We start from the raw sequence: 11,303 nt of genomic DNA on the forward strand, positions 1-11,303 counted from the left end.
TCCCGAGCCGCGCACGGCTCTTGAATCCACCCACAAGCGGCTCCATCGAAGGGGCATAACGAAGAACGCAGCACTATCACCGTCGTAGCAAAGAGATACTGAATTAAAGTGGCACGATAAGTTGTTTGATATAATAATATGATATATATACATACATTTGGCTGTTTGTAGACCATGTGGGTGCTTTGTGGCTCTGGGTCTGGAGCAGGTTGGCCACCCACCCCCCCATTGCTCTACATAAACGCGCAGCTGCTTTGGTCATCTTGTTTACGATGCGTGAAGGCGAATCGCCGAGTTGTTAGATGGCTACGGTGACGTCAATCTCCAACACGCGCCGACTCAGTTGTTGGGCCCCTGTGTGGCCGTCACGTTACCACGCTGGTTAGTGAAAGGTTGGTGGTGAACGCTGGTGGTTGGGGATCTTATTGAATCGGGATCGATGGGGTGAACACTGAGCGGTCAACACTGATCGGTGTTCACCTCCGATAAGCACGGTTGGCTGCGTGCGGTGCAAAAGAAGTTCAACATACATACAGTGAACACTGATCAACGATACTTAAACCGGCTTCGAGTCTGCCTCTGCTACCCAAACACCCAGGAAAATACCACGAAGATCCCCTTTATAACCGTAAGTGTTGTGAAAAGGCGCTGTTAGCGAGTACCTATTAAGGGCCGAAAACACAAAGCACGCGGGCATCAGCGTGGCCAGAACACCACGCCCGGACTATCCACCTACAGCGTGTCTTACCCAGTGCTGGTATTCACACACACAGCACCAGATTCTAATTTATGGCTGAGTCCACCTAGCGGAGGCCTGGAAACCTGGCTCAGAGAATACGACCCGTATTTTTTAAATCACGACGTTTCGGAGGCAACACAAGCCTCCCTCATCAGGTGTAAAAAGGCACAGCAAAATAATGTAGTTGTTTTAATTTATTTAATTTAATTGTTTTACCTACGTGACTTTACCGAAAAAAAACAAAGAGTATGAATCCTTGCAATCACGAAAGCTTCAAATCTAGAATTAATACGACCCGTAACCAATTGTTGGCCTCGGTGGGGGAATCAAACTCGGGCGGGCTCCGGTTTTTAGGCGCAGTGGGCGAAGCATCTTTACCGCAACCTCCGATTACATAGCACTGTCGGCTACGTACGTTGGGAAAGACGTTCAACGTAGTTCATGCATACAACCCGCAAAGGCAAAGGTCCCCCGTGTAGGCTCTCACAGGCGGTTGGCTAAGGGCTGTGCGTCCGTGAGCCAATAACATGCACACGCACACGAACGCACGCGCGCCCCCTGAACTTACAGACAACTCTTGCCCCCCTACAAAAAAAGCTCCCCCCCCCTCTGCCACCCCCACGGGAGTGACGCACACGCAATGACTCATTCCCATGTGTCGGCCTTTGCGAGACACTGACCTCCCTCCCCCTACCTCCTACCCACCACCCCCCCTGCACGCTGCTTGTTTATCTCACTCACTCACTCGCTCTCACGCACAGACGCACGCGCAAATTCATGGGGGTCCAATGCTAGACGTTGTTGTTGTTTACCAGGTAAAGCCCACTGAGAGCTGTTAGCTGTTTTTGTTTTGTTTAATCAGAGGCGACCTGGCCGCGCATGATGGCTGATTGAAGTAAAACAAACCTGAACTATTAAACTTTTTTTTATTTTTCAGACGCGACCTGGATATCACACATTTGAGCCCAACGAAGTGGCTTATCGCGTGGAAATTTATAGCAGCCAAATACTCTAAACGCGTGTTGTTGATTCTAAACGTGGAATGAAAGACCGGAGGACTAGGAGAAAAATCAACGCGACCGCGGGAAGAGAGACACCGCAAACTCTAAATATACAGGGTCGGGATCGACCCCTCGGGTTCCTGCATACCAGGCGAGGTAGTTAACATCTCGCCACAGTGGAGTGACTGATATCATCATCATCATCATCACGTGTGAGAATTTATCATCGCAGCCGAATCATCTAAAAGGCATGTTTGTAACTGTGAAGGGAGGGGAGAAAACCCCGAAGGGACCAGGTGAAAAGTTCACTCGATTAGCACGGGGAGAGAGAACACGCAAAACCCCCAAATATACAACAGGCGTCATCACCAGGGTCAGGAATCGAACCCATGTGCTCCTGTATAGGGGTGCGCTGTGCATTTAAAAAAAAAACATCGTGCAGTTCCTGCAGAATTGCATTGTAAGACCATCGCTGTCTTAGGTCACCAGCAAAATAAATTTGAGCAAATGTGGATGGGCTGAACAATGTTGGGGCATCTGGTAGGTAGATAGATATTGGTCCTGAGCCAGCGATGGCAATGCCATATAGACAGTGCCGGATTAAGCTAGTGCGGGTCCTGTAGCATAAGTTATAAAAGGACCCTAAATAAAAAAAACACGTAAATATTAAAACACATACATTTTTTACTTGTATAGTAAAGTAATTGTATTTTTCATTTGCTATACAGCCAGATATGACAAATCGCTAACCTTAAATGTTGAAAGCAGTATAGTGATAGAGCAAGTGCAGAATCACTGAACCGGAATATGTAGCTACTTTTTCTACTACTAGGATAATCCGGCACTGCATATTGACATCACAGGGCCGAGTACTACTGCAGATGGAAGGGTCTGTCCGTGTCGTGGTGCGCTCCGTGTAGGGAGTTAGTAGCTGGTGGTCAGTCCGCCAGCTTGGTGAAGGGGCCGAGACCACAGCAGACATCGGCTTACCAGGTTCACTATTTTTTTCAAATTTACGGGCACGGGAGCATAGAAGTACAGCACTGCTCCACCTGGCGAAGACACTGACGCTCGCTTTGTACCAATGGTCTGCATGTCAACAGCGGCGGGAGGGTGGCCTGTGTCCCATACGTCACGGCACACGAGAGAGGGGTGGGTGGCCAGCACCACGTCCTGCCACCTTTGTCTCCCCGGTGCTGAAGTTCACACACGGCACCAGCGACCCGTATTAAGGCTGAGATCAAATATTCGCCGCTCATCTTGGTCGTGAGCAGCAATCGAACTAGGGTCGCACAGCGCATTGAACACAAGCGAGACACAAGAAAAGACAAAGGTGACCCGTATAGCCTTAACAACCTGTTGGGGCAAGTGCCGTTAGCGAGCACCTATGAAGGCCGGCACGGGACACGAGGGGGTGGGTGGCCAGCACCACGCCGGACCGCCTTTGTTTGTCTATTGGCGATGTTTACACACCGCACCAAGTACTCATTTGAGTCAAGCTAGGGAAGGAAACCCAAGACCGGTATAGATAATCGTCACTGGTGTTGGCCGTGAGCAGGAATCGAACTGGGTCGCCGGGTTCGCAGCGCACTAATCGCTACACAACCTCTCCAAAGACAAAGATTCTCGAAATAGCCTTTAACGGACTATTGGGGCAAGTGCTGCTAGCGAAGCACCTATGAAGGCCGGTACAGCACACGAGGGGTGGGTATCCAGCATCACTCCCTGCCGCCTTTCATCAACAGGTGTTAACCAGAGAGTCCACATGAATGTGTATATAGAAGTAAACGATTACATTAGACATCTACATTCATAAACAAATCTAAACACACGTTGCGCACAGTGATGCCTTGCGGCAGTTTGGCCCAAATGTATTGCTCAAAGCACCTCTCGCTATTCCCATCAGCACAGACTCGCTCGGCACTCAATGAGCGTCACGCGAAGGATGAGTCGAGACATTGACGAGGAATGACCAAACAGAAAACGAGCAATACCTGTCCACACATTCCACAGGACAATAAACTTGACATCCTGCGTGTGCACAACCGGGCGAAATTTTGATTGAAAACTTTCGTGACTGCAGGAATTCATATTCTTGGTTCTTTCGGAAAAGTCACGTAGATACAAAAAGAATATAACAAATTTTTTTTTATAATATAAAAATAATAAAATATTTTTTAAATAAAAATTATAAATTGAAAAGAATATAAAAGATAATAAAATAAAAATGTAAATACAAAGTAATACATTGAAAAAAAATTAAAAAACATTTAAATAAAAATAATGCATTGAAAATAATCATATTATTTTGATCTTCTTGCAGCAGCTGCTACAACGAGGTGGTCAATGAGCCACGTGCTTGCGTCGGGAGTGGTGCGTCGCTGCTCTGTCATAATTCCTCCCTCCAACCTCGTGTCTGTGAATCGGACCTCGAGTTGATCGTTCCACGTGTCACGGTTTCTGTTCTGGATGATCACAACCGCCATGGCGAAGCGTTAACCACCTTCGCCTGCTCATCTTCTTGGTTCTTTCGGTAAAGTCACGTAGAAGGGAAATAATAAAATAATAAAAATAAATATAATAAAATAATTCTCACGACGTTTCGGCCACAACGCAAGCAGCCGTCCTCAGGTGAAGAACAGGTCTGTCGGAAAGACAGCGTCTGTCTACCTTCGCCTAGCATACAGGAGGGTCGTGAGTTCGCATACCCGATCCTGACGGGATCGAACCCATATTTGGAGTTTGCATGTTCTCCCCGTGGTCGCGTGGATTTTATTTCCCCCGGGTTTTCCCCTCCACATGCTTTTTAATCGTATCAGATTTCCCACGGGATTAATCCACCTCGCTTAGCTATCATTTGTGGCCAGGTCGCCTCTGAAACAGAGCTACACAACTCAGTGGACCTTACCTGGTAAATTCAAAACAAAGTCTAGTTAGAAAAACGTGTCTGACTGTACGGTGACACAGGTGAGAGAGTGTTGAGATGCCGTTGCGTTGAGACTTGATTCACTGCCGTGTGATAAGCATGCCCCGTGTGAAAGTGAATACCGATCAAAGCCTAAAGCAAAACATGTAACGTACACGTGTAAGACGACAATAATCTCTACAGTCCCTTTGTCAATCTACTGCTAGGCCGGTCACGTGATGGGGGGACTGTCTGGCCATACTTCACCACGCTGGTCGGTGAAGGCTGATGAAACGTGGGGTCTGGGTAGGGGGTTGAGAGAGAGAGAGGGGGTGGGTGCAGACTCGGTTGAGATCCCACCGACCACTGTGATGTTATCCGGGAATTGAATTCAGGTGGCTTAGCGCGATAGGCACCGACAACAGATGCCACGCTACCGCACGCGCGTATCGTGACAAATTGTTACTCGCACGCTTCCTCGCCAGCATTGTTAAACTTCAGTGCCTCTGTGCACTGAGGTTTAACGGCTGCGATTGTGTCGCAGTAATGTCACACGGGGAGACGAACAGACCACTTCGGGGGGCTTTTTCTCTCTCTCCATACATTCTGATGCAATTAAAAACGCATTAATTGTCAAAATCCCGACAATTTTTGGGTCAGGATTCAGATTTGCTATTTCGGCATTACCCGTAGAATACTTTCCACAGCTACTGACCCGCGAGATGATTTCGGGCCACCTCCAGCACAAGTATTTGTTTATGTACGGACTCTCCGAACACACTGTTACATGTTGTGTATGCACGTGTACGTATGTGGAACTTCTTTCGCATCGTACGTAGCCAGCCGCGCTAATCGGAGGTGCGAGGGAAAGACAACAAACTAAACACAAAAAGCATTTCTAAAGAAACGAGCTTTCAATCTAGATTTTTAAGTCAATCGCTCCAGTCGCTTCCTAATATCGGATAAGAAGAGCGTTCCAGACGGCCGCAGAAGCGCATCTGACAGCGCGCGATGCAGTGGCCGTCTTTGTTCGATGGCTCGCCAAAAGCCGCTGCAGACCCAACTGAAAACTGAACATCTCCCAGGCGAATGATTCAGAACCGTCCGACAAAAAAGAAAAGAGAACGCAACCCAGTTTTGACATCCGTAGCGCGTGTGCGTGTAACACAGATAAGACGCGAGCGTGTGCCAGTCAAGGAGCCATTGAACCCTACAGCTTGATTGAGAAACGGAAATCTTGCCCGTCAACCCACATTCGATCCGACACTGCGCACGTGCACGTCGCTTATTGCTCGCTTACCACTGCCCCTTCCCCCGACAGCCTGTGTAGGCTACACGAGGGATGTTTGTCGTGTGTGTGCATTACGGGTCGTGTGTGTGTGTGTGTGCGGGGAGCGGTGGTGTAGCGGTTAGCGCGCTGCGCTACGAACCCGGCGACCCGAGTTTGATTCCCGCTCACGGCCAATGCCTAGTGACGATTGTCTGAACCGTTCCTGGGCCTCCCCTAGGTCGACTCAACCAATTGTAAAAAAAAACACATCGCCACTCGGGAAACAAAGGCGGTCGGGCGTGGTTCTGGCCACCCACCCCCTCGTGTGCCGTGCTGGCCTTCATAGATGCTCGCTAACAGCACTTGCCCCAACAGCCTCTTACAGCTATACGGGGGTATTTGTGCCTGTGTGTGTGCCTGTGTGTGCGTCTGTGTGCCTGTGTGTGTGCCTGTGTGCCTGTGTGTGTGTGCCTGTCTGTGTGCCTGTGTGTGCCTGTGTGTGTGTGCCTGTCTGTGTGTGTGCCTGTGTCTGTGTTCCTGTGTGTGTGCCTGTGTGTGTGCCTGAGTCTGTGTGCCTGTGTCTGTGTGCCTGTCTGTGTGCCTGTGTGTGCCTGTGTGTGCCTGTCTGTGTGTGTGCCTGTGTCTGTGTGCCTGTGTGTGTGCCTGAGTCTGTGTGCCTGTGTCTGTGTTCCTGTGTGTGTGCCTGTGTGTGCCTGTCTATGTGCCTGTCTGTGTGCCTGTGTGTGTGCCTGTGTGCGTGCTCACACTCTCCGCTCGCACTCGACTCACCTCCCCTCCCGTGTGCCGCAAGCTCAAGTTCACGGTCCCCCCCCCACTCCGATTTTGCCGCTCCTCCCTCCTCCTCCTCCCACACTTTTATCAGTCGCAGCCTCCCCTCCCTCCAGCCCTGATGCCGGACACAAGGGGGGAAAATCCGCCGAGCCAAGGTAGCTTCTGTGTGCTGCGTTCACCTTGTGTCACCGCCGCCCCACGCCAGAGCAGAATCCAAGCCAGACCAGCTGGCTTCACGAGCGAACCCTCTCTTACGATCTCTCTCTCCCTCTCTCCCCCTCTCTCTCAGATCCTGGCCCGGTTGGTGGGTGGAGAGATAAGGGTGCTAAGAGTGGGCGGGAAGGGGGTTGCGAGGAGGGAGTGGGGATGGAGCGATGGGGTGGGGTGAGCGAGAGAGTGAGTGGGTGGGTGGTGGCGATGGGAAGAGGTTGCTGTGAACCAGTTTTGTTGGGAGATGTGAGATGGGATGTGAAAAAAATTGTGAAGCCGTGGAACAGCAGCGATGAGGTGTTTGCGCGCGTGTGTTATGGAAGTCGTTTCGGAAGCGGCAGTTGTCGCGGCTAGCGGCCGCGCTGCGCTACGAAATCCTGGCCACCCGAGTTCCATTCCCGCTCACGGCCAACACCAGCGACGAATATGTGAACCAGTCCTGGACCTCCACTAGGTCGACTCAGCCTCATCAGTCTCGAATGAGCACCTGGTGCGGTGTGTAAAATCGCAACTGGGGGTTAAAAGGTGGCCGGGTGTGGTGCTGGCCACCAGTACTCCTTCGTGTGCCATACTAGGCCATCGTAGGCGCTCACTAATAGCACTTGCCCTAATAGGTGTGTTAAGGCTATACGGGTGGTCTCTGTCTTTGTTATGGAAGTCGTAGAGTCTGCCGAGAATTAAGTTCGAAACAAGTGGTTCTTCTTAACATGGGGTGCGAGACATGGCCAGATCATTTTATAAAATAAATCATTAAGTACGGGCACGTAAGTACAACTAATTTGCTTCATCAAGCCCTCTATGTATTAATTAACATTATAAAAACATTTTACGATTGAGAACCAAAGGGGTTGCAAGGCTGCAGTAGAGGTTAAGAACCATTGTTCTGAAGCATGCATTGTTAATACATTTGACTCGTTCACTTGCGCACGTTATTTATTTGAGATGCCGTGCATATTGGTAAACTATTTTTCGAGGAATACCTGAACACCGAATTTGCATAATGGCTGCAAAATGTTTCGGTGTCAATGAATTCAATGTCCGGAAATTTCTCAAATGTTGGCCTGCGGTTCATGACATCGCCAACAATGCAGAGGTCTTAATAATCTCACAAGTGATGTAGCGGGGAATATCACATCCGCTTTCAGACAGCACGCTTGGAAAAAAAAATGGCCTACGATTAATAGCAGAATTTAGCGACACGTAGAACCGTGACATTGTGAGTACGTACCTTCACTGACGCGTGATGTTGGTTGATAATTTGCATGAACGCAACTGCCCACAGTGTGGAAACTCATTCTGGCTTCCCAGCACTTCAATTTTCAAATGTAAACTATTTAAAACTACTACAACTATTTTTATTTTAACAGTTAAGGCCCACTGAGCTATATAACTATTTTTTTAGAAGCGACCTGGCCACACATGATAGCTTCACGAAGTGGCTTATCGTGTGGAAATGTATCGCAGACAAATTCTCTAGGCGCGTGATGTTGATTCTAAACGTGGAGGGAAAAACCGGAGGACCCGGAGAAAAATCCACGCGACCACGGGGAGAGGGAGATACACAAGCTCAAAATATACAGCAGACATCAGGGTCGGGATCGAACCCACGACCTCCTGTATACCAGGCGAGGTAGTTAACATTTCCTAGCCACAGTGGTGGTGTTGATGAGAGAGTGACACGCAAACTCCAAATGTACAGCGGGCATCAGGGTCGGGATCGAACCCACGACCTCCTGTATACCAGGCGAGGTAGTTAACATATCCTAGCCACAGTGGTGGTGATGATGAGAGGGAAACACGCATACTCCAAATGTACAGCGGGCATCAGGGTCGGGATTGAACCATACGACCTCCTGTATACCAGGCAGGCGAGGTAGTTAACATCTCCTGGCCACCGTGGCGCGCCCACTTAAACCACGCTAACCCTATGAAACAATCGCATCTGGGCCACGCCACAAACCTCGAGTGCACACGCTCGCTAACAACAATGATGCCACCGGCATGAATCTCTTAGCTATATTAAAAAAGCCCCCACAACTATGCAGCCATCAGTTATTTGGCAAGCGGCGGGCGGAGGATGTGAGACGCCAAGCCCCTTGCAATGTCCCCGCCATCCCATGCCGAGCCAGGTTCATCAACTCGTCAAGCAAATCGACGCACACAAAGACAAAGATTCCCCACCCCCCCCCCCCCCGTATAGCCTTAACAGACTGTTGGGGCAAGTGCTGTTGGCGAGCAGCTGTGAAGGCCGGAGCGGTACACGAGGGGGTGGATGGGTGGCCAGCACCACGCCCGGCCGCCTTTGTCTCCCCAGTGGTGATGTTTGCACACGGCACTCAGGTACTAATTTGAGGCCGAGTCGACCTAGGGGAGGCCTCGAACGGGTTCAGATAATCGTCACTGGGTTGTTGGCCGTGAGCGGGAATCAAACTCGGGTGGCCGGGTTCGTTACGCAGCGCGCTAAACGTTTTACGACCGCTCCCCGTGCATACACACATACACAAATACCCCGTGTAGCCTTCACAGGCTGTCGGGGCAAGTTCTGTTTGCGAGGACCTATGAAGGCCGGAAAGGCACGCTCGAAGTTGAGTGACCAGCACCACGCCAGGCCGCCTTTGTCTTCCTAGTGGCGATGACGCACAGACACACACACGCGCACGTCACGCCACGTGCGTGGTCCTGTGCGAGACGCACGCCTCTCGCATAAAAAGCCCCGAGCTCAACAGCACGGCCGCACATCGGGGGTGGGCCCCGGGGCCCCACTGCCTCCGCACCCCGAGCCCCCACTACATGCTCAACCATGGCCACCACCCCCACCATGCCCCCCCCCTCACCATGCGCCCTCCCTCACCATGCCCCCCCCTCACCATGCCCCCCCCACCATGCCCCCTCACCGTGCCCCCCCCCCTCACCATGCCCCCCCACCGTGCCCCCCCTCACCATGCCCCCCCCCCACCCACCGTGCCCTCCCCCACCATGCCCCACCACACCAACCGTGCCGTCCCCCACCACTCCATGTCCACCCTCCGCTCACGTCTCTCCCACCCCACCCCACCACCACCGTCGCCCCTCGAATCCCCGCTGCCTCTGTCCGTCAGGGCCGCAGTATTTTTATCCGAACAGGTGTCGCGTGGACGACACTCGATCCGGCAGGGCAGTAGCGCTCGGCCAGGTCTTGCGGGCTCTGCTGTGGTTTACAATTCTACTGATCTGTGGCATAGCTGCCCATGAGCCAACCCCATCCGCCCACACCTACCCACTCGCGCGCACCCTCTCTCAAAGACAAAGGTCCCCCGTATAGCGCTGTGGACGGTTCGGGCAAGTTGCTGTGAGTGAGCACGCAGGCAAGAGAGTGGCAAAGATATCACATGCGGTAAGTTCACTCATTCATTAAATTAATGTGTTTGTTTAGCAAAAAGCTCGCGCCGCCGCACTAAAGAGGCCATCGATATACTTTTAGAGTTTAGATTAAACGGAGGTAGTCCTAGCGATAAAATCAAGACAGCGAGTGATGTTAGCGAGCACACACAGACACGGACACGCAAAGGCACATGTCTCTCCCCGTATAGTCTACATAGACTGTTGGGGCAAGTGATGTTAGCGAGCACCGATATGGTGGCTGGAATGTTTGGAATGGCGCACGATGGAATTTTAGCCGTAGACGGGAATCGAACCCACGCGGCCAGAGTTTCGCAAGCGCAGTGTGCTAACCAACGCGCCACCACTCCCTCACGCACGCACAGCCGCCCTGGTCAGAGGCCGGCCAACAGAACACAGCTGAGAACTAGTTCAAGGACAAAGCTACTTGATATGCTATGGTTCTTTTGGTAAAGTCACGTAGGTAGAAAATAAAATAAAAATAATATCTATTTTTTAAAATATAAAACACCCAAAAAACTCACGACGTTTCGATCGCAACACAAGCGGTCGTCCTCTGGTCTAACACCGTTTTGAGACGAGGCTCAAAAGAAAGCTGTCTCTGGTGTGGGCCATTTAGTTTAAAAGACAATGCATATATTATCAGAGTATGTTTTTTGTTTGCATTCTGACCACGAGTATTGTGGTTAATGCAGACATGATTCCTTGTGAAAGGTTTCAGTTTGGTGTTTTAACATCTTAACACCTGTTTGATGCCAGAAAAAAAGGGAAAACTGATTCTCACATTTTTGTACTGGCCCACGATGTAGCTATTTGGCTCTTGCGTAGCTGGCCGCGACTCGCTGATGAGCGCTAACAGGGAAGGCGACGTGAGCTCAGCTGGGTTGAGTCGCGCAAAAGTTTTCCAAGTGCCGCAGAAGGAACACTCACTGTCGCGCGTTACGTAAGCGCCCCTTACTTGCGCGAAAAATGCTCAATTTCTTTCCCCCATTAATATTTTGACTCCGC

General features: G+C 50.8%; 1 protein-coding gene across 3 annotated transcripts in view; it reads right to left on the reverse strand.

Annotated features, from left to right (window-relative positions):
• Positions 1-7,024, reverse strand: part of LOC133354151 (myocyte-specific enhancer factor 2A-like) — a 58,181-nt gene extending 51,157 nt beyond the window's left edge. For 2 of the 3 annotated variants that reach the window (XM_061570764.1, XM_061570762.1), the window contains exon 1: positions 6,705-7,022. The gene's annotated coding sequence lies outside the window, so the exon portion shown is untranslated. Of the gene's footprint in view, positions 1-6,704 lie in introns of all 3 variants that reach the window. The other variant, XM_061570766.1, reaches the window with a different exon arrangement.
• Between the last annotated feature and the right edge of the window lie 4,279 nt (positions 7,025-11,303).

Source organism: Lethenteron reissneri, chromosome 46, assembly GCF_015708825.2.
Source record: "Lethenteron reissneri isolate LAM-NWPU_2019-01 chromosome 46, ASM1570882v1, whole genome shotgun sequence".
NCBI classification, from domain to species: Eukaryota; Metazoa; Chordata; class Hyperoartia; order Petromyzontiformes; family Petromyzontidae; genus Lethenteron; species Lethenteron reissneri.